Source organism: Carcharodon carcharias, chromosome 6, assembly GCF_017639515.1.
Source record: "Carcharodon carcharias isolate sCarCar2 chromosome 6, sCarCar2.pri, whole genome shotgun sequence".
Taxonomy (NCBI): Eukaryota; Metazoa; Chordata; class Chondrichthyes; order Lamniformes; family Lamnidae; genus Carcharodon; species Carcharodon carcharias.
Window position 1 is genome coordinate 44,280,058 of NC_054472.1, and position 24,655 is coordinate 44,304,712.

General features: G+C 42.1%; 1 protein-coding gene across 10 annotated transcripts in view; it reads right to left on the reverse strand.

Moving 5' to 3' along the window:
* Positions 1-24,655, reverse strand: part of LOC121279192 (protein ITPRID1-like) — a 301,605-nt gene that overhangs the window by 20,296 nt on the left and 256,654 nt on the right. The window contains exon 18 of one of the 10 annotated variants that reach the window (XM_041190204.1): positions 20,799-20,929. The exons of the other annotated variants lie outside the window; for them this stretch is intronic. The gene's annotated coding sequence lies outside the window, so the exon portion shown is untranslated. Of the gene's footprint in view, positions 1-20,798; positions 20,930-24,655 lie in introns of those variants that run through there. 10 annotated transcript variants of the gene reach the window in all.

Genomic DNA, 24,655 nt, shown 5'->3' on the forward strand with positions numbered 1-24,655 from the left:
TACCCAGAGGGTGGTGATGGTCTGGAATGTGCTGCCTGGGAGGATGGTGGAGGCGGTTTGCCTCACATCCTTGAAAAAGTACCAGGATGAGTACTTGGCACATCTTAACATTCAAGGCTATGTGCCAAGTGCTGGTAGGTGGGATTAGGTAGGTAGGTCAGGTGTTTTTCACGTGTCGGTGCAGACTTGATGGGCCAAAGGGCCTCTTCTGCGGTATGTGATTCTGTGACTCTGTGAATCTGTGATTTTTTTAAAAATTAAATTAAAAAATATAAATACAGATTTCAAGCACTTACATAATTTCTATGATAATAACTCCTAAAATTTCTATTTAATCTGACTCCCAGGTACACCCGTGTTAAGGCAACTGTCCAAAAATAGATGTTAGATTTTAAACAGATCCAGCAAATTAACACAATACCCTGCAGAGTAGAATTCCAAATGGCCCTTTTCTCCAGCTTCAGTTTCAGTAGACAGCAGGCTTATGCACACATGCAGGAGGCTTGATTAAGGGTTTGTCTTCTGTTAGATCTCACAGGGCCTTCTCCTGATGCATAAGCTCATTCTCCTTTATATATGTTTTTCTCTTTGTAATATATAAATTCTATTATTTTATATGTCTTTGAAACTGTATCTTCCTCACAGTATAAAACCTTACATGTTGCTACTATTTGTCAGTAACCTTCAAGAAAAAGCAAAGACATTCCTTAGCCTTGCTTATCTGGATAGTTGTAAACAGACTAAGATCCCTTTGAAATCCAAATCTCTCTTCATCTATCTAAAATGCAAATCCCCTTCACAGCTTCCATACTTAACCAGCATCCATGTTTACTCATTAACATGTCAAGCATCTAGATTCTTTTGATTAGTTAAAGCTTCCTTTCTACTTGACTCCAAATGTAATTAAATCACACACAGGCAGACCCAAACATTTGCCCCCATGAACCTACATCACAATAAACCAGAAAAATATTATGAAAATTATTATATTTTTATGGCACCTCTAACCTCATGAGAAAATGAACTGTCACAATTTAAAAAGACGGCTTCATTTTCTTAACCCATCTTACAATACCTAGTATACTTATCTATAGATCCACACTATTATATTACCAGATGCATGCATTAACATAATATATGTATACACATCCTTGGTTTCAACAGAAGCCATTTCAGTCCAGTGACCAGGTTTAAATGTCCAATTTCCCTTTCAGCTTTAAACTCTCGACAATGCATCTGCAATTAGATTTTATCATCCAGCCACATGTATAATCTGTAGATTAAATGGTTGCAGTAATAAATTCCATCCAAACAGCCTTGCACTTCAGTCTCGAAATCTGTCCAGAAATTTTAAAGGATTGTGCTCTGTATAAACAATTGTTTCTGATAACTTGTTTGCAACATAAAACTCAAAATGCTGCAAATCCAACAATAGACCCAGAGCCTCATTTTCAATTGTCGAATACTTCCTCTCTTGTACTTTCAACTTTTGTGAAAAATACCCTATCTGTTTCTCAATTCCAGTTTCATCATCTTGCAACAGTTCAGCGCCAATGCCTACACCACTCGCATCAACGGCCAACTTAAAGATTGCTTGTAAAATAATTGTATATTGCCAAAACTGGTGTCATTAGTAAATATAGTTTTTAAACTGTCATGTGCCTTCTGGCACTCCTGTGTTCATTGAAACTTCTGGTTCTTTTTTAATAGGTCAGTCAATGGACCAACCATACTGCTAAAATTTGGTACCAATTTCTGGTAAAAGCCACTCATGCCCAGAAATCTCAAAACTTCTCATTTTGTTGTAGGCATGGGAAGATCCACAATAGCTTTGACTTTCACATCTCTCAATGCTATCTTACCATGTCCATCGGAATGGGTTAGATATATAACTTGTGCTTTTACAAATTCACTTTTAGCCAAGTTCATCATCAAATTAGCTTCTTGTACTCAATTAAATAATTCTTCCAGATGTTATAAATGTTCCTCCCACGTTTGACTGAAAACTGTCAAGTCATCAATATAAACAGCACAATTGCTCAGCCCTGCATTTACTTCGTTTGTCGGTCTTTGAAATGTTTCTGGTTTCATACCGAATGGCATGACTTTAAACTGATATAATCCATCTGGCATCAAAAAAGCCAATATCCCCTTTGCTCTCTCCGATAACAGCACTTGCCAATATCCTCTCAGCAAATCAATCTTTGTGATTAAATTTGATTGTCCCTCTTTCTCGATGCAATCTTCCAACTGCGGTATAGGATATGAATCCTCTTGTGTCACTGCATTCACCTTTGATAGTCCACACATAGTCCTTGTGCCGCATTTAGTTTCAGTACCATCACAATAGGCAAACTCTAGTTATTGCAACTGGACTCAATGATGTCATTTTGAAGCATGAATTCAATTTCTTTCTGTACTTGTGATAACTTTGCTGGACTTAATCTATGAGGATGTTGCCTTATTGAAGATGAATCTCCAACACTCACATCATGTGTAGCTAAATTTGTCCTCCCCAGCTTGTTCCCACAAATAGCTTTGTGTGACTGCAATAGTTTCTCCAAATCACTTGAAGAGGAGCACAAGAGCAGCCAAGAGTTGAAGAGGAGCGTGAGAAGAATGGGGAGTGAAAAGAAGTGTGAGAGGAGTCAGAAGTTGAAAAGGAGCTCGAGAGGAGCCGAGAGCTGAAGAGGACCACAAGAGGAGCCAAGAGTTGAAGAGGAGTGTGATAGGAGTCAGGAGTTGAAGAGGAGCTGAGAGTTGAAGAGGAGCACAAGAGGAGTCAGGAATTGAAAAGAAGCTGGAGAGCAGAGGTGATTGAGGGAGCTCAGTGAGTAGGGAACGAGGTGATCCTTTGAGTACTGAGTACGGTCAGGTAAGTATTTACTACTTTTACCATTTATAGTTTTTAAGTCTTATTTTGTGGTTCATCGTTTGTAAGGGCTATATTCTGTAACAATGAGGAGTAGGGAAGAAGGGCTCTAGAGTAATTGATATCATTTGATCTTCCAAAAAGTTTAATTTAATTTAAAGGGGTCAGTCATGGCAGGAGAGCTCAAAGCTGTGGTGTGCTCCTCTTGCTCTATATAGGAAGCCGGGGACATTTCCAATGCCCGGGGCCAGCATGTCTTTGGGAAGTGTCTCCAGCTGCAGCTCCTGGAAGCCCGGGCTTCAGAGCTGGAGCAGCGGCTGGGTCACTGTGGAGCATCTCCAAGGTGGAGAGCATTGTGGATAGCATGTATAGAGAGGTGGTCACATCGCAGGCTAAGAGTCCACAGGCAGGAATGGAATGGGTGACCACCAGGCAGAGCAAGAGGACCAGGCAGGTAGTGCATTAATCTCCTGTGGCTATTCCCTTGCAAAGCAGATATACTGCTTTGGATACTGTTGAGAGGAATGACCTCTTAGGGAAAAGCAACAACAGCCAAATTTGTTGTACCACAGTTGGCTCTGCTGCACAGGGGAGGAGTAAAAAGTGTGGGAATGCAATAATCTTAGGGAATTCAATTGTTAGGGGAATAGATAGGCATTTCTGTGGCCACAAAAATGACTCCAGGATGGTATGTTGCCTCCCTGGTGCTAGGGCCAATAATGTCTCAAAGCAGCTACAGGCCATTCTGAAGGGGGAGGGTAAACAGCCGGCTGTGGTACACATTGGTACAACAACATAGGTAAAAAAAAAGGGATGAGGTCCTAAAAGCAGAATATAGGGAGTTAGGAAGTAAGATGAAGAATAGGACCTCAAAGGTAGTGATCTCAGGATTACGACGAGTACTATGTGTTAGTCAGAGTAGAAATAGCAGGATATATTGGATGAATATATAGCTGAAGAGATGGTGTGAGGGGGAGGGTTTCAGATTCCTGAGACATTGGGACCGGTTCTGGAGGAGGTGGGACCAGTACAAACTGGACGTGGTACACCTGGGCAGGACCGGGACTGATGTCCTAGGGGGAATATTTGCTAGAGTGGTTGGGAAGGATTTAAACTAAAATGGCAGGGGGATGGGAACCTATGCAAGGAGTCAGAGGATGGGGAATCAAAAACAAGAACAAAAGAGAGAAAGGGGAAAAAGAAATGTGATAGGCAGAGAAATCAAGGGCAGGAATCAAACAGGGCCTTAGTGAAAAATAGTGGAAACAGGACAAGTATTGTTAAAAAGACAAGCCTTAAGGCTTGGTGCCTTAATGCCAGGAGCATTCACAATAAAGTGGATGAATTAATCACACAAATAGGTGTAAACAGGTATGATATAGTCAGGGTTACGGAGACATGGCTGCAGGGTGACCAGGGATGGGAACTGAACATCCAGGGGTATTCAGTATTTAGGAAGGACAGACAAAAAGGAAAAGGCAGTGGAGTTGCATTGCTGGTTAAAGAGGAAATTAATGCAATAATGAGGAAAGTTATTAGCTCCGATGATGTGGAATCTGTATGGGTAGAGCTGAGAAACACTAAGGGGCAGAAAATGTTAGTGGGGGTTGTATATAGACCCCCAAACTGTAGTGGTGATGTTGGGAATGGCATTAAACAGGAAATTAGTGATGCATGCATTAAAGGAACATCTGTAATTATGGGTGACTTTAATCTGCATATAGATTGGGCAAATCAAATTAGTAACAATACCATAGAGGAACATTTCCTGGAGTGTATATGGGATGGTTTTCTGGACCAATATGTTGAGGAACCAACTAGAAAATGTGCCATCCTGGACTGAGTATTGTGTAATGAGAAAGAGATAATTGGCAATCTAGTTGTGCGAGGCTCCTTGGGGATGAGCGACTGTAATATGATAGAATTCTTCATCAAGATGGAGAGTGATGTAGTTGATTCTGAGGCTAGGGTCCTGAACCAAAATAAAGGAAACTACAATGGTATAAGGCGCGAGTTGGCTATGATGGAATGGGAAACATTACTTAAAGGGATGACGGTGGACAGGCAATGGCAAACATTCAAGGAGCACATGGGTAAACTGCAACAATTCTTTATTCCTGTCTGGCACAAAAGTAAGTAAAAGAAAAGGTGGCCAAACAGTGGCAGAATCGAACAGTCAGCATGGTTTTACTAAAGGGAAATCATGTTTGACAAATCTACCGGAATTTCTCGAGGATGTAACCAGTAGAGTTGATGAGGGGGAGCAAGTGGATGTAGTTTATTTGGAGATTTGGAAGGCTTTCGACAAAGTCCCACATAAGAGATTGGCGTGTAAAATTAAAGTGCATGGGTTTGCGGGTAGTGTATTGAGGTGGATAGAAAACTGGTTGGCAGACAGGAAACAAAGAGTAGGAATAAACAGGTATTTTTCCGAATGGCAGGCAATGACTGGTGGGGCACCGCAGGGATCGGTGCTGGGACCCCAGCTATTCAGAATATATATTCATGATTTAGATGAGAGAACTAAATGTTAAATCTCCAAATTTGCAGAAAACACAAAGCTGGGTGGGAGGGTGAGCTGTGAGGAGGATGCAGAGATACTTCAGTGTGATTTCGACAGTGTGAGTGGGCAAATGCAAGGCAGATGCAGTATAATGTGGATAAATGTGAGATTATCCACGGTAGCAAAAACAGGAAAGCAGGTTATTATCTGAATGGCTATAAATTGAGAGTGGGGAATGTACAATGAGACCTGGGTGTCCTCGTACACCAGTCGCTGAAGATAGGCATGCAGGTGCAGCAGGCGGTAAAGAAGGCAAATGGTATGTTGGCCTTCATAACCAAAGGATTCGAGTACAGGAGCAGGGATGTCTTTCTGCAATTGTACAGGGCCTTGGTGGGACCACACCTGGAATATTGCATGCAGTTTTGGTCTCCTTATCAGAGGAAATACGTTCTTGCTATAGAGGGAATGCAACAAAGGTTTAGCAGACTGATTCCTGGGATGGCGGGACTGACATACGAGGAGCGTTTGAGCCGGTTAGGATTATATTCACTGGAGTTCAGAAGAATGAGGGGTGATCCCATAGAAACCTATAAAATTGTAACAGGGCTAGACAGGCTAAGTGCAGGAAGGATGTTCCCGATGGTGGGGGAGTCCAGAAGCAGGGGTCACAGTCTGAGGATACGGGGTAGACCATTTAGGACTGGGACGAGGAGAAATTTCTTCACCCAGAGAGTGGTGAGTCTGTGGAATTTGTTACCACAGAAAGTAGTTGAGGCCAAAACATTATATGTTTTCAAGAAGGAGTTAGATATAGCTCTTGGGGCGAAAGGGATCAAAGGATATGGGGAGAAAACGGGAGCAGGCTATTGAGTTGGATGATCAGCCATGATCATAATGAATGGCGGAGCAGGCTTGAAAGGCCAAATGGCATACTCCTGCTCCTATTTTTTATGTATGTTTCTATGTATATTTCTATGACACTTGTCTGGAAGGTAACTCAATATTACACTTAAATTTTTAAGTACCTCCCTCATTATCCAATCTGATTAGAGGAAAATCAATTTCAGAATAATTTATTTCTATCTTTCCTCTTATCTGCCACTACTACTAACTCCTTTTACTCCTCTTTCCTTTCAAAGTACTTTTTAAGCATATTTATTTGGCACACCTTCTGCTCCTTTCTTTTATCTGGAATATTTATTAAATAATTGACTTCACTCATTTTCATTTCAATCCTGTAAGGCCCACTAAACCTTGCATTTAACCAGCATTGGTAACAAAACTAACATTCTTTCCCCAGCAACAAAACTATGATCTGTAGCTCTGTTCACTTTCATCACTTGCTATAATATCTTTAAATGTTCCCTAGCTAACTCACATGCTCTTTTCAATCTTTCTCTGAAGTTTGATACATAATCCAGGACAGTAGTTTCTGAATTTTGACCCAACAATTTCTCATGAATCAATTTTAGTGGCCCCTTTACCTCATGACCATAGATTAATTCAAAAGGACTAAATCCAGTTGATACATTAGGAGCATCCCTAATAGCAAATAACAACAATGGATTTCCCCATCCCAATCCTGTGGACAGTCCTGACTATATGCCCTCATTATGGTTTTTGAAGTTTGATGCCAACTTTTCAAAGCCCCTTGTGATTCAGAATGGTAAGCTGTTGACTTAAATTGTTTTATCCTCAAACTTCTCATTACTTCCTTAAACAGCTGTGACATGAAACTTGAACCTTGGTCTGATTGTATTTCTTTTGGTAAACTATATCTTGTTAAAAAAAACTTAGTCAACTCTTCCACAATTTTCTTTGTTGTAATATTTCTCAAATATATCACTTCAGGAAACCTTGTAGACACACCCATTATTGTCAGTAAGTACTGATTTCCATTTTTAGTCTTAGGGAGGGTTCATACACAACAAATCATGAACCTAGTAAAAGGTTCCACAAATGCTTGAATTGGAATTAATGATGTTGCCTTAATCACTGCTTATTGTTTCCCTATCACCTGGCATGTGTGACACATTCTACAGTGTTTGAGTACATCTCTATGCAATCCAGGCTAACAAAAATGTTTTTGTATTTTCACCTGTGTTTTTCTAATTCCGAAATGCCTCCTATTGGAAAATCATGAGCTATTTCTCAGTATCTCATTTCTATATCTAGATGATATAACAATCGGATGTACTTCCATCCATTTTTCATCTGCTGACACTTGATGCAGTCACCACTTTCTCATTAGCACATTACACTTAAGGTAATAACACTCTAGCCTCCCTGCACCCTGCCTCTATTTCTGAGTAAGCTGTCTGATATACTTGTTTTATTTGTGGGTCCTTTTGCGTAGCTCTGCCAAGTGCTTTGAGATAAACACTTCAGCTGCATTCTCTTCCATTCATTCTTTCTGAACAATCTTATTAAAGATTGTATCAGCTAACTGAACTTCAATACCCTTCCCCTGCCTTTTAACTTCCTCTTCTTCCTGTTTAAGCCTGTGAGCTTGTGATCTCGTTACCACACAACCTGGAAACAATCCAGAATGCTCTTTCTGCAACACTTCTGTTGAAAGCACCTCTACAGGCTGCTCAACTACTGTGGGCATAACCCACATCTGTGACACAGCTAAATCATTACCTAAGATAAACTGAACCCTTGCAATGGATAATTTTTCCACTACTCCAACAATCACCTCACTTGTTTTCCATTTACGCTTTAAATTTACCTTCCACAACGGAATAGGTTTAGCATCTCCATGAACTCAACTTACTATCACATGTTCCTGCAATACTCCCTCTGACCAACAAATATCACTATCACAAAACATTAAAGACTGACTAGCCTTCGTGACTCTTAAAATGTTAAATCTTTACCTACTCCACCCTGTACACATGGATAGACTTCCCCTTGACATACAACATTTTTAAACATTTCTGCAACCTGCTCCTCAGAACTCCCTTGGGTAAATTGTGAACACATTCCCACTTCTTTACCTATCATTGATTCTCCCTGCTTTACCTGTAAACAAGCCATTGCTTTTTCCTGTGCCTGGACCTCGGAACCCACAGTACTTTTGCTCCCGGAACTCTTCTGCATCCCAAAAATTACAACAGGTTTTCCCTGTAATTTCCAACATATTTACTTTTCTTAGTCTTGCTTATCTGGATAGTTGTAATTGGACTAAAATCCCTTTGAAATCCAAACCTCCCCATATCTATCTAAAAATGCAAATTCCCTTCACACCTTACATACTAAACTAGCATCCATGTTTACTCATTAGCATGTCAAGCACCTAGCTTCTTTTGATTAGTTAAAGCTTGCAGTCTACTTGACTCCAAATATAATTAAATCACACACAGGCGGACCCAAATACTTGCCCCATAAACCTGCGTCACAATAAACCAGAAAAATATTACCAAAATTATTATGCTTTCATGACAATTGACTTAATATACTAATGCTTGGATGTAGCCCATTCCAGAGTCCAGTAATATATCGAGTGAGCATCTGGGTAACTCAGGCCAAAGAAGATGATATTAAAGTAAGGTGGTCAGAGACTTAGCAAAACTGAGTGTAAAGGATGGCCTTAAAAGAAGAGAGGAAATGGATGGCTAGAGATGTGCAGGAAAGGAATCCTAGATAACTGAAGGCATGCCCATCAGTGGTAAGGAAAACGAACAGGCATGGAGCACAAGGCACCAGAATGAACGGAGAGTTGGAAGAGCAGGGTAGTGGACAGGAGGAACATTCTAGGGCTGAAGGAAGTTGCAAGAAAGGTACGGTTGAGGCTATTTATTAGATGTATCTGTTTTCAAATTGAGCTTCCCTAAAGAAGATGAAGCTATCTATGGAGTATGTACATGAAGTGAAACTCTTTCTTTAGTCCTCTTTTCCCTGGCTGTGATTTTCTGAGAATGATGAATTAGATATCATGGGAATGTAAGTCAAATAGAAAGTTCACAACGCAGGATTGTTGGCAATCATGAAGTAGATACAAGAACATATTTGATGACATTTTAAGATTAATTTTATATTGATAGGTGTCTTCTCACCAAAGATCCAACAGTTAGTTCATGGTAGAATCCTAAATGAAGTGATTCAACTACAGGTAATTTACAAACATAAACTGTTCAAAGTGTATTATGTAAGAGGATACTTCCATTTTTTTTTATTTAGCAGAACTCTTAACCTTCCCTAGGCCATGATCAAACACTTTAGAAATTTACACTGCACCTAATATACAGTTGCTAAGATCCCAAATCTTAGACAGACTCAGCAAGTAAAAGTTATTTTGCCACAAAGACATGGGGCAGAAATTTTTGTTCAGTGGGCAGGCATGTGCCCGACTGAACGGGAGTGAAATAGTGCACAATGACAGTTAAGAGGCCAATTAAGGCCCTTAATCAATTAATTAAATGGAATTTTTTGATGCACATTCAACCATTTGATTGGCGGGTGAGCGTATGGCCAAGCGGCCTTTGCATTTTTAACAGAACTCATTGACAGGAGGGGTGAGCTTTCGGACATGACTAAAAAACCAATAAAATTTTTTAAAATTTACTTTTAACATGTCCCTGCTTATGTGACAGAGTCGCATGAGGGGACATGTTTTCCTTATTATCGAAATCTTTATTTTTAATGCTAAGTCTTCAGCTCCCTGGTGCAGCTCTACGCCTTCAGGGAGCTTTCACTGAGCATGCCCGTGCACATGCGCACACTTCAGCACTTGGGCTCCTCCCACCCCTGCCCCCACCCCGGCAGCGCTAAGGTTATCAGTGCATGTTTCATGCTGGCTGACCGTTAATTGGCCAGCCAGCATGAAATCACAGTTGGGGCCCGATTGTGGGTGGCGGCCCATTGCGCGGCAGCTCCCGGACCCACCCATGGCACCCATCCAACAAGGTTAAAATTCTGCCTATGATATGTGCTGAAATCAATAACTATCATAAGGTAGGCAGTGGCATAGTGGTATTGTCACTGGTCTGGTATTCCAGTCTTGGAATCCTGGTTTGAATCCCACCACAGCATGATGATTATCAAACCATTGTCGATTGTTGTAAAAACCCATCTGGTTCACTAGTGTCCTTTAGGGAAGGAAATCTTCTGGCTTAGGTGTGACTCCAGACCCACAGCAATGTGATTGACTCTTAACCACCCTCTGAACAAGGGCAATTAGGGATGGGCCTAGCCAGCAACACCCACATCCCATGAATGAATGTAAAATAAAAAGTGCTTCTATCCATTGTATAACTTCTGCTTCAGAGTTTAAAATAAACTCCATTTTCTTCTCTTTTGCATATATTTGAAGCAATTATTAAAATTATATGGGCTGAATTGCTCTTAATAAGTCGACTTTTGATATCACATAATTCTTGGTTGGATTGTGAAACTTATAGCGCCCATTGACAATGACAAATAATTACAGTGAGTGATTACTGCTGTTCAATCCAAGTAATCAAGTGACATCTTGAAGTATGGAAGTGAAGCTCATTTTTTCATCTGCCATCTGAATTTGAAGATTAAATTACAGCCTAATAATCTTTATTTTTTTTAATGCTTGTATAGTCTCAAACAAAACTTCTAAATCCAGAAAATTGAGTGCTGAGATGGCACTGACTTAAATCTGGGATAAGACATACATTGTCACTGGTACTTAATAATACTGCCACAGAATTGAGAGTGTGGTATGTGAATTATTTAGCAAGTTTTTGGGGGACTTGACCAGCTGTTCTATTTATTATCATGTCACGCAATAAATGTAAACTCAATAGCTCCATCCAGTGGGAAACATTCAGCTCAAACATTTATAGGATTCATCTTGCTTTAACCCTTTTCCACTCTCTCCTGATGATGGTTCGACTATCTTAAACCCCTGGCAAGATGGCCAAATAAGATCCACCCAGCATGAAACTCGTCTTTTGAATGGTCATGAGGGGCCGTGTGGGGGCGGGGCCTGTCGGGCGCTGGGTCCAATGGCAACCTGGCAAGCGCTTTGTAACCGGCAAAGGCAGCACCCTGAAGGCTGTCAGGCGGGACACTCCAGTACCCAGGGATGGCAGGTGGAGGCCAGCACAGCAGGCCAATAAAGCTTGGGTGGAGGTGGCAGCCAGGGTCAGTGACCACAGCATTGTGTGCCGCAAAAGGTTCAATGACCTGCTGCACTTGGCAAGGGTGAGTACAGAGTTGGCATGGATCAGTGTGGATAAGTGTTAAGGCCTCACCATCTCTACCCCAATGCCACCCCCACCCAAACCCCTCAGGGGTGTTAGAGGCTGAGTGCCAACTGACAATGATGCTGGAGCTGACCAAAGCAGTGATCCCTGGCTGCTTGGCCTGAGTGCCTTGCGGCTCGATGGCCACGACTAAGATGTGCCCTGCAAGATGTTCCTCAGGTAGAGTTGGCCAGGCTGTAATGCTGCTGTAGGCAGAGAGTTGCCTGGTCAATGCTCCTCTGTCCTTTCAGGTGAAGAGGGACCATAACAACACCGAGAGGTCAAGGACAGGCAGAGGCCTCCCAAATGTCCTAATCTTGACGAGGTACGAAATGGATGCATTGGAGCTGAAGAGCTGCCACCTACCTCAGTCATGGAGACGGAGGCAGGGGTCTCTGACGAAGGTAAGAGTGCAGTGGACAGAAGTGAGTGTGTCAGATTGTGTAAACATTCTTAAGTAGTCTCATCATTAATGGGACCCTCAAACATGGAGTCCCCAAAGAGGCACCTGTGACACCAGAGGACCATGAGCTTTAGATGCACCTGCTCTCTGAACCAGGCACCAGCGCAGATACCAGCACCTTGGTGGGCATTAGATCTTCAGTTACATTGCCAATGCACAGCGGTGAGGGCACTTCATACTCACTTCAGGTGCAGGCAGATGAAGAGAGTGCCCAGTGCGCTGGCAGTCGGAGGACTGCTGGGGACCAGGATGATGCTGAGCCGAAGGCAGATGATGAGCCTCTGGAGCCATCCATTAGGTGACAGATGCTGGATGTCCAGCGGGATGTGCAGGAGGATCTGGCGGAGATCCATGAGGGTGTGCGTGCTATAGTATCTGTTGTGGAGGAGTCCATGCGGAGCAGGAGCACTGCGTTGACCCTCATGGCTGAGTACACTGTCCCCTCCATTGAGAGAGTGGCAACTCTCATGGAGAGGGATCTCCAAGGAGAGAATCAGGGGTTCCTGGGGTTGCGCTTGGACCTGCAAGCCCTCACATAGCCAATGACCTCAGGTAGTCAGTGCCAGTGTGGGAGACGGATGAGGCACCCGGTATCCCAGCTAAGTGTCCGTCCATCAATGGCAAACAGGGAGGTCCAGAGAGATCTCATGTTGGCGCACGAGCTGCCTGTCATCTCTGTGGTCTCCTCTCAAGGTGCTCTGGATAACAGCAGCAGCTTCTCTGCCCCTCTGCTAGTGACTGTGGCACCTGATGAGGCTGCGATAACTGGGGAAATGTCAGCTGTCACACTGGCCGCTTCCTCCTAGGCGAAACCAGCCCAGGCTCCACTATCGAGAGGACAACTGCCAAGGTCATCAAGGCCAACAAGACAACAGAATCAGCAGGCTGCCTCCAATGCTGCTGCCAGTGAGTGAGGGGGTGGGGGGCAACAAGACAGTACTTTAAACATAAGTTGAAGGCACCATGAGTACAAGAGGGACGGGTCACGGGTGATCTTCTGTTTTGCCATGTTTCGTTAATATGTTTACTGGTGTGACTATTAACACGAAATATAGTTTCATTCATTTGATGTGAGTGCCAGCATGACATAAATTTTGCTTTTTTCTTAATGGCCTGAGTATGCTTCACTTGTTTTGTAGGTGCAGGGCATGTCAATATTTCATGCTGGACGTGAGTGGTTCTAAACTTTATTGCAAAGGCACTGAGCAGACTTTGCGTTCAAAGGAAATGGTCATTTCAGATATCCGGAATGGAGGTGACAGACCTGGCATGAGCTGGAAGCAGATCTTTAGCAGCTTAGCTGAAGGAGTGTTGGATCAAAGCGTCCCTGCCTCCCTGAAAGAACAGAGGTCTGCCTCCACACCTTCAGCATTCTCCTCACCCTTCTTCCAACTCACCACTGGATTCATTGTCTGTGGCCTTTGCAGCTGCCTCTAGATCCTCTTCCTTCAGTGGATCCCCCCTTATCAGCGCCAGATTGTGGAGAGCGCACCTTGCACCCAGTATCAGTGACACCCGCTCTGGGGTGTATTGTAAAGCTCTGACTGACCGGTCCAGGCATTGGAAGCGCATTTTCAGAAGACCTATGGTCCTCTCTAACACTGTCCTTGTCGAGACATGACTCCTATTATGACGCTGCTCTGCCTCTGTTCTTGTGTGATGGAGAGGCATCAAAAGCCACCTTTTCAATGGATAGTCCTTGTCACTCAGCAGCCATCCATCTAGTCGAGCTAGTGCAATGAATAGCCTTGGCACCTGGGTGTAAGTGTCATGGGAGCTGCCAGGGTACCTTGCTCAGACTTGCAGAATCTGTGCCTTTTGGTCACAAGCTATCTGGATGCTCTAGTGGAATCCCTCCCTGTTGACAAAGGCACTGATGCCTTGATAACCACATGTGTGCAATCGATGCAGGGGAGCCCAGCAATCTCTGCAAATCCTCTGGCTCGCTCAGCCTGGCTGGCCTCGTCTGTACAGAAATGAATAAATGGCATTACCTGCCTGAACAGAGCTTCTGTCACCAATTTGATGCAACTGTGGACAGCTGATTGGGAGACTCCACACAGATCCCTCACTGACCCCTGAAAAGAGCTGGAGGCATGGAAGTTGAGAGCTACTGTGACCTGCAGAGCCACTGGCATGGGGTTTCCACCCACACAATTGGAGCTGATCTCAGGCCCAATCATCTGACAAATGGAGGTCACTGTCTCCCTGGAGAGGCGAAGCCTCCGTTGGCATTGCACCTCGGACATGTTGAGGAGCTGCATCACCGCCTGTAAGCCCTGGCAGCAGGATAGTGGCCTCTTCTGCGACTCCTTCCTTGGACTAGCTGCACCCCTTTTGCCTGTGCCTCTCCTCCCACAGGTCACTACCCTGGAAACTGCATTGGGAAACCTGGCCTCCTCTCCCTCCTGCCCCTCTTTTCCTTCACTGGAGGAGGTGCCACCAGCTGCCTGTATTGCGCGTGTGAAATCGCTCGGGCAATGTCAAATTTTATTACCCTAAGTGGCCTTTTCATTGTTGTTGGTGCGGCGCCAACACCCGTATTTGCCCACCGACCTAAAGTTTGCTCACGTGCAGGATGATGTTGGGACGCTTTCCGATGTCATCGTGCACTATTTCATGTCTGTTCGGGTCGAGCGCGCACACACCCTCGAGGCGTAATATTCTGCCCTATGTTTTTTTTTAATTTTTGCTTATCTGAAGTGATTTTGCATTCAGACCATAACTAAGCACAGTTGTCTATTTTGGCTGCATTCCAATTTCTCACCATCTGAAGGTTTCCTTTGTTTTATAAATACATCGACAATAGTTCAAGTTATCAGCCATCTCAAGCAGCTAAAGTCATTCTGCCATTTTATGTTGCTAACCTGATGCAGCTAATCTTAGGAGTAACACCTTAAAATCTTAGATTCACCATCTGATATGTAACCCAATTTACATTTCTACTACTATGTTGTGCTTTATATTGGGTTCCAGCTGCATAGGTGCCTGCACTGTCTTCGAATTACTCATCTATATTGCTATTGTTCACAGGGGAACTATGACCAGGTGTGCTTAGTGGGGCATGGAATTTGGAGGAAATATCTCAGAAATTTGGAGGCTTTTAAATCTCTTTAGATTGTACTTTCTATGAATGTCAATCCAAGCTGCAACTGTTGGATTAAGGAAACATCCCATGTATTGAATTTGCCAGTGAGGTTCAATCCTGGGTGAGAGCACATGATCAAAAATATCACCCCATATATTGAAAAAGAAAGAAAATTATTTGCATTTACATAGCATCTTTCACAACCTCAGGGTGCCCCAAAGCACTTAGCAACAAATAAAAAAAACTTCTGAAATGTAGTTACGTTGGAATGAGGGAAACAGAGCAGCCAATTTGTGCACAGCAAGCTCCCACAATCAGCAATGTGATAATGACCACATAATCTGCTTTTTGTTAATTAGCATTCACTGTTGAGTTCATATATTAATTTGATTCCTTGAGTCAGCCCTCCCAACGGGATCTGATTATTCTACTAATGTTAGAAACAACCCAAAGGACCAGTATTTGAGTACAAAAAATATCTGGTGACCATCATATTACTGTTTGTGGGAGCTGGCTGTGTGCAAATTAGCTGCCGTTCCTTACATGAGTAAGAGAGGAATAGAAGCATATGCTAATATGGTTAGATGAAGTAGAGTGGGAGGATTCAGTGTAACAATGAGTTAAACCTGTATCTTTCATGGTCTATGTGGCTCTGCAATACATCATGTGGTACATTTACTCACTGAGTTAGTGGAAATGAGGGCAAGGTATTAATCTCACAGCAGATTAAATCTGCCACTGTCGTGTTTAAAATTGTTAAATGTGTTGCACCATTGTCAGTAAGAACTTCACACCTTCTCAAGAAAACAGATGATTTAAAGGATTTAAAGGGGTAGTGTGCAGATATTTGAATACAAATTTGCTTGATATTTTTTGCAGAAGAAAATCTTTAAACAATTTTTCATATAATCTATATAGCTAAGAATTTTCTGTGCGTTGTCACAATTCAATGTCTCATCCTCCAAGACATCACTCCTCGGTCAAGAATAGTGATCAGCCAACATGAGGATCAATCCACTAAGACAACAATGAAATATCCAATAGACTAACCATGAATAAATAAAAAGTAGTTAATTAAACAAAAACAAATTTGAATTTTCTCACAAAAGAAGTAACCGATCAAATCACAAAACTCATTTAATGAAGTATATTTGGGCCATCATTTTGAACTTATCATATATCTAAAAATTCACCATTAAATGTTATAATGTAAGAAACCCATGGAAATCAGAGGCAAAGGAACATAGAAAATAGGTGCAGGAATAGGTCATTCAGCCCTTCGATCATGGCTGATTCTTGATCTCAATGCATACTCCTGCTCTTTCCCCATACCCCTTGGCACCTTTAGAGTCTAGGAATCTATCTATTTCCTTCTTAAATATATTCAGTGACTTGGCCTCCACAGTGTTCTGTGGTAGAGAATTCCATAGGTGCACCACCCTCTGAGTGAAGAAGTTTCTCTTTATCTCAGTCCTAAATGGTCTACCCTGGATCCTGAGATTGTGACCCCTTGTTCTAGACTCCCCCAACCAGAGGAAACATGGAAGCATCATCCCTCATCCAGTCTGTCCATCCCTGTCAGAATTTTATACATTTCAATAACATCCCCTCTCATTCTTCTGTTTAGAATACAGGTCTAGTCTCTTCATATGACAATCCTGCCATGCCAGGAATCAGTCTGGTGAACCTTCGCTGCACTCCTCTGTGGCAATTATATCCTTTCTTAGGTAAGGAGACCAAAACTACGCACAATACTACAGGTGTGATCTCACCAAGGCCCTGTACAGTTGCAGTACTCTTGTACTCAAGTCCTCTCGCAATGAAGGCCAACATGCCATTGGCCTTCTTAACTGTATGCTGCACCTGCATGCTTGCTTTCAGTGATTGGTGTACCAGGACACCCAGGTCCCTTTGTACATCAACATTTCCTAATCTATCACCATTTAAATAATACACTGCCATTCTGTTTTTCCTACTGAAGTGGATAACTTCACACTTATCCATGTTATACAGCATATGCCATGTACTTGCCCACTCATTCAACTTGTCTAAATTGTCTTGAAGCCTCTTAACATCTTCCTCATCACTCACATTCCCACCAAGTTTTGCACTGTCAGCAATTGGTTCCCTCATCCAAATCATTGATATATATTGTGAATAGCAAGGGCCCAAACACTAATCTCTGTGGTACCTCACGAATCACCGCCTGCCATTCCAAGAAGTATTGTTTTATCTCGACTCTGTTTCTCTGTCTGCTCAATCCATGCTAATATATTACCCCAATCCCATGTGCTTTAATTTTGCACACTGACCACTTACATGGGACTTTATCAAAAGCTTTCTGAAAATTGAAATACACCTCATCCACTGGTTCTCCCTTAACTATTCTGTTAATTATGTCCTCAAAAAACTCCAGTAGGTTTGTCAAACATGATTTGACTCTGTTTTTCCCCTCTTAATCGAGGCAAATGATTGGAAAGTAACCTCCTGTTGGACTGTTGCTTTTGTGTTTAATTAGAGTTAAGTACTTGCAATTTCTGGAATGCTTTTTTTGAATGATCCATGTTGACTTTATCTAATCCTGTTGATATTTTTTAAGTGTCCAGTTATCACATTCTTTACAATAAACTCTAGCATTTTCCCCACTACTGATTAGGCTACCAGTCTGTAATCCCCTGTTTTCTCCCTCTCCTTTTTTAAATAGTGGGGTTACATTTGCACCCTCCAGTCTGCTGGGTCTGCTGCAAAATATACAGAATTTTAGAAGATGACAACCAATGCATCCGTTATTCCCATGGCCACTTCCTTTAGTACCCTGGGATGTAGATTATCAGGTCCTGGGGATTTATTGACTTTCAGTCCCATTCTTTTCTCTAGCATTTTTTTTACTAATACTAATTTCCTTTAATTTCTTCTTCTCAGTAGACCATTGGTTCCCTAGCATTTCTGGGAAGTTATTTGTATCTTTCTCTGTGAGGACTGAACTAAAGTAGTTGTTCAATTGCTCTGCCATTTCCTTGTTCTTGTATTTAATGAATGGCATGATACTAGGAAGTTCTGAGGAACAAAGGGACCTTGGCCTGTGTGCCCATAGATCTCTGAAGCAGAAGGGCCTGTTAGTGGGTTGGTGAAAAGGCATATGGGACATTTGCCTTTAGCAATCGAGGCATAGATTACAAAAGCAGGGAGGTCATGTTGGAGTTGTATAGAATCTTGGTGAGGCCACAGCCGGAGGACTGTGTGCAGTTCTGGTCACCACGTTATAGGAAAGGATGTGATTGCACTGGAGGGTGTGCAGAGGAGATTCACCAGGATGTTGCCTGGGATGAAACATTTAAGTTATGAAGAGAGGTTGGATAGACTTGGGTTGTTTTTGTTGGAGCAAAGAAGACCTGATCGAGGTGCATAAGATTATGAGGGGCATGGACAGGGTAGATAGGGAGCAGCTGTTCCCCTTAGTTGAAGGGTCAGTCACAAGGGGACATAAGTTCAAGGTGAGGGGCAGAAGGTTTAGGGGAGATGTGAGGAAAAACATTTTTAGCCAGAGGGTGGTGACGGTCTGGAATGCATTGCCTGGGAGGGTGGTGGAGGCAGGTTGCCTCACATCCTTTAAAAAGTACCTGGCACATCATAACATTCAAGGCTATGTGCAATGAGAAGGAGTTAATTAATAATCTTGTTGTGCCGGGTCCTTACGGAAGAGTAAGCATAATATGATAGAATTCTTCATCTGGATGGAAAGTGAAGTACATCGATCCAAAACTAGGGTCCTCAATCAAAAAAAGGCAACTACGAAGGTATGAGACATGGGTTAGCTAAGATACATTCGGGAACTTCATTAAAAGGCATGACAGTGGAAAGGCAATGGCTAACATTTAAGGAATTAATGTATGCAATGCAACAGTTATACATTCCTTTACGGTGCAGAAACTTAGCATTGCTAGTAAATGGGATTAGGTAGGTAGGTCAGGTGTTTCTCATGTGTCAGTGCAGACTCGATGGGCCAAAGGGCCGTTTCTGCATTGTGTGATTCTGTGATTATAAATTCTCTCATTTCAGACTATAAGGGACCTACATTTCTCTTCACTAATCTTTTTCTTTTAACATACTTCTACAGTCTGCTTTTATGTTCCTTGCAAGTTTACTCACATACTCTATTTTTCCCCTCATAATTAATTTCTTAGTCCACCTTTGCTAAATTCTAATCTGCTCCCAATCTTTAGGATTGCTTCTTTTTCTAGCAACTTTATATGATTCCTCTTTGGATCTAATACTATCCTTTCTGTTGTTAGATATGGTTGATCCACTTTTCCTGCTAAGTTTCTGCACCGGAAAGGAATGTATAACTGTTGCATTGCATACATCAATTCCTTAAATGTTAGCCATTGCCTTTCCACTGTCATACCTTTTAATGAAGTTCACCAATGTATCTTAGCTAACCCATGCCTCATACCTTCATAGTTTCCTTTTTTTGATTGAGGACCCTGGTTTTGGATCGATGTACTTCACTTTCCATCCAAATGAAGAATTCTATCATATTATGCTTACTCTTCCCTAAGGACCCAGCACAACAAGATTATTAATTAACTCCTTCTCATTGCACAATCCCAAATCTAAGGATAGCTCTTCCCTAGTTGGTTCCTTGACATACTGTTCTAAAAAACTATATTATACACACTCCAGGAATTCATCCACCCAGTATTATTGCTAATTTGGTTTGCCCAGTCTATATGTAGATTAAAGTCACCCATGATTACTGTAGCACCCTTGTTACATGCTTCTCCAATTTTCTGTTTAATGCCTTCCCCAACCTTATCATTACTGTTTAGAGGCCTATAGACAATTCCCACTAATGTTTTTTATCCCTTGTTACTTCTTAGCTCCACCCAGACTGATTCTACACCTAGATTTTCTGAGCCAATATCCTCTCTCACTATCGCACTGATTTCATCCTTAACTAACAATGCCTCACCACTTCCTTTTCCTTTTTGCCTATCCTGCCTAAATATCAAATACTCTTGGATATTCAGTTCCCAGCCTTGTTCACCCTGCACCCAGGTCTCTGTAATCACAATTATATTGAACCAGTTTACATCTTTTTGCGCTGTTACCTATGTCATTGGTACCAATATGAACTATGACCACTGGCTGTTTACCCTCTCCTTTCAGAATGACCTGTAAGCCTCTCAGTGGCTTCCTTGACCCTGGCGCCAGAGAGGCAACATACCATCCTGATGTCACGCCCGCAGCAGCAGTAAGGTCTATCTGTTCCCCTTATGATAGAATCCCCGAGCACTCTCCCACTTTTTATTCCTCCTCTGTGCAGCTGAGCCACACATGGTGCTATGGACTTGGCTCTTGCTGCATTCCCCCGAGAAACCATCTCCCCCAGCAGTATCCAAAATGGATACAGTATCCAAAATGAATAATGTGCTTATATGTAATTATACATTAGCATGTAGAATGTTGAAACACAATTATAGATGAAGGTCATTCAGCCAATCCAGATAGACTGTGTAATCCCTTATTCCAGCTTTCAATTGATGCTTAAAGAATTCCAGGTTTTTTTTGCCTCGATCACTCAAATCCTGAAGTCCATTCCAAGTTCCAAGAAAACATCTTCCTTTAGTAATCTATTCTTATTTGAGGTAGCAGGGAGTCCATTTGGAGACATGGTTTGAGTTTGCAAGTATTGGGTTTAGACAGCACCCCTGTCAGACAGAGTGTCCTCTGCAGTCACCGTCACCGTGAAGCAGTCTGGGAAGAGTGTCCTCTGAAATCACTGTTGCCGAGTGAAAAAAAACAAAGAGTGACTTCACAGGGAAACCATAAGTTCATTGGTTGGTCAGCAACTACTGGTTTGAACTATCTATTTGAAGATGATTTCAGATTAAAGGTGACTACTGGGGCCCAGGATCGGAGACCTAACACTTCAGCTTCAACTCAGCAGAGAGGGCGAGTTCCAATTAATTTTAAAAAGTGTATTTTGGATCTCTATTCTAACTTGCTTTCAACTTAAAGGTAAATAGGAGAAATATTTTACAGATTGATAAACTAAAGACCAGTAGGAAATTTAAAAACAAATTGGAAAACAAATTAAATGAAATAGAGATACAGGGCCAGGCGATGTGTTATAACTGCATGATGTGGAGCTGGTGGACACCATTGTGGTTCCTAGTGACCACATCTGTAGCAAATGTTGGTTGCTCGAGGAACTCCGGCTCAGAATTGATGAGCTAGAGTCTGAGCTTCGGACACTGCGACACATCAGGGAGGGGGAAAGCTATCTGGATGCTGTGTTTCAGGAGACAGTCACACCCCTCAGATTAACTACCTTAAATTCGGCCAGTGGTCGGGGACAGGAGAGTGTGACTATGAATGAGGCAGGTAGAGGGATCCAGGAAGTAGCACTACAGGAGCCTAAGCCATTATCCAACAGGTTCGAGATTTTTGCCCCCTGTGTGGATGACAGCGGGGACTGTAGGGAGGATGAGCAAACTGACCATAGCACCGTGGTGCAAGGAGTCATTCAAGTGGGGGCAGAAAAGAGAAATGTAGTTGTAATCGGGGATAGTATAGTTAGGGGAATAGATACTGTTCTCTGTATCCAGGATCGAGAGTCCTGAAGGCTGTGTTGCCTACCTGGTGTCAGGGTTAAGGATACCTCATCTGGGCTGCAGAGGAACTTGGAGTGGGAGAGGAAAGATCCAGCTGTCGTGGTCCACGTAGGTACCAATGATATAGGTAGAATGAGAAAAGAGGTTCTGCGGAGGGAATACGAGCAGCTAGGGACTAAATTAAAAAGCAGAACCAAAAAGGTAATAATCTCTGGATTGCTACCTGAGCCACGAGCTAATTGGCACAGGGTCAATAATATTACAGGTAAATGTGTGGCTCAAAGATTGGTGTGGGAGAAATGGGTTCGAATTCATAGGACATTTGCACCAGTACTGGGGAAAGAGGGAGCTATTCCGTTCCGACGGGCTCCACTTGAATCATACTGGGCCCAGTGTCCTGCTGAATCGCATAACTAGGGTTGTAGATAAGGCTTTAAACTAAATAATGGTGGGGGGAGGATTCAGTTTCATGGAAATATAAAAAATCAAAGTTTAAGGAGAAGATAAGAGTGCAGGTTAGTGAGGAGGCTGATTGTTACCAAAAAGTGAAAGGAAGGGACAGAGTGTGCGAATGCCATATTACACCAAAGAGTCATATAAGAGTAGGGAAAATTGACAATAGGGCAAACTTAAAGGTTTTGTATCTGAATGTGCATAGCATTCTGAATAAAATTAACAAGTTAACAACGCAAATAGAGACAAATAGGTATGATTTGGTGGCGATTACTGAGACGTGATTACAGGGACAACAGGTTTGGGAGTTGAATATCCAAGGGTACTCAGTGTTTTGGAATGATAAGCAGGAAGGAAAAGATGGTGGTGTAGCATTGTTAGTAAAGGAAGAGATCAGTGCTATAGTGAGGAATGATATAGTCACTGGAGAGCAAGACATAGAGTCAGTCTGGGTAGAAATAAGAAATAGCAAGAGAAAGAAGTCCCTGGTGGGATAATCTATTGGTCAGTTCAGCAGTAGGGCACAGTACAAACCAGGAAATAGTAGGAGCATGTAAGAAAGGCACGGCAATAATCATGGATGATTTTAATATGCTTATAGACTGGACTAATCAAATTGGCAAGGGTAGCCTCAAGGGAGAGTGTATTAGAGATTGTTTCTTGGAGCAATATGTTGTGGAATCAACTTGGGAGCAGGCTATTCTGAATTTGGTTTTGTGTAATGAGATGGGATTAATTAATGATCTCATAGTAAAGGGTCCTCTAGGGAAGAGTGATCATAACATGCTAGAATTTTAAGTTCAGTTTGAGAGCGAGAAACTTGAGTCCCACACTAATGTTCTGGAGTTAAACAAATGTTGACATGACATTGACATGAGGGCAGATTTGGCCCAAGTGGACTGGGAAGGAAGACTACAAGGTAGGACAGCAGATGAACAGTGGCAGATATTTAAGGAGATATTCAATTCCTCCCAAGTAAAATATATTCAAAAGAGGAAGAAAGATGCAAAGAGGGGGGAAAAGCATCCATGGCTAAGCAAAGAAGTTATAGATAACATAAAGGCAAAAACTAAGGCATATCAAATTGCAAAGGTCAGTGGCAGGCTGGAAGATTGGGAAACTTTTAAAGATCAACAAAGGGTTACTAAAAAATTAATAAAAAGAGCAAAGGTAAATTATGAAAGAAACCTAGAGCAAAATGTAAAAACTGATAGCAAAAGCTTCTACAAGTACATAAAAGGAAAGAGAGTAGCTAAATTGAATGTTCCCTTGGAGAATGAGACAGGGGAGTTAATAGTGGGGAGCGCAGAAATGGCAGTGACGCTTAATCAATATTTTGCCTCAGTTTTCATGGTGGAGGATACTAGTACCACCCCAATATTAACAGATAGTGCAGAGGATACAGAGAAGGAGGAACTTAGAACAATCACCGTCACAAGAGAAAAAGCACTGAGCAAACTATTGGAATTAAAGGGTGACAAGTCTACATCCCAGGGTCTTAAAGGAAGTGGCAGCAGAGATAGTGGATGCATTGGCTATAATATTCCAAAATTCCCTGGATTCTGGAAAGGTTCCAGTGGATTGGAAAAATGTTAATATAACACCCTTATTCAAAAAGTGGGGGAGGCAGAAAGTAGGAAACTATAGACCAGTTAGTTTAACGCCTGTCATTGGGAAATTGTTGGAATCCATTATTAAGGAAGTAGTAATGGGGCATTTGGAAAGTCAAAATGCAATTCATCAGAGTCAGCATGATTTTATGAAGAGTAAATCGTGTTTTGCTAAGTTGCTAGATAGAGTTCTTTGAAGATGTGACAAGCAAAGTCAATAATGTGGACTCTGTAGATGTAGTATACCTAGACTTCCAGAACGCCTTTGATAAGATCCGCACAAAAGATTAATATACAAGATAAGATCACACGGAGTTAGGGGTAATATATTAGCTTGAATAGAAGATTAGCTAACCAACAGAAAGCAGTGAGTCAGGATAAATGGGTCTTTTTCTGGATGGCAAGCTGTAACTAGTTGGGTGCCACAGGGTTCGGTCCTTGGGCCCCAACTATTTACAATCTATATTATTGACTTGGATTCAGGGATAGAAGGTACTATAGCTAAATTTGCAGATGACACCAAAATAGGTTGGAAAGTAATGAAGAAATAAGAAATTTACAAATGGATATGGACAGGTTAGGTGAATGGGCCAAAATTTGGCAGATGGAGTTTAACGTGGATAAGTGTGAGGTTATCCATTTTGGTCAGAAGAATAAAAAGGCGACTTATTATTTAAATGAAAGGTAAATTCAGATTGCTTCAGTGCAGAAGGATCTAGGTGTCCTCATGCATGAATCGCTGAAAGCTCGTATGCAGGTGCAGCAGGTAATAAGGAAGGCAAATGGAATTTTGGCTTTTATTGCTAAAGGAATAGATATAAAAATAGG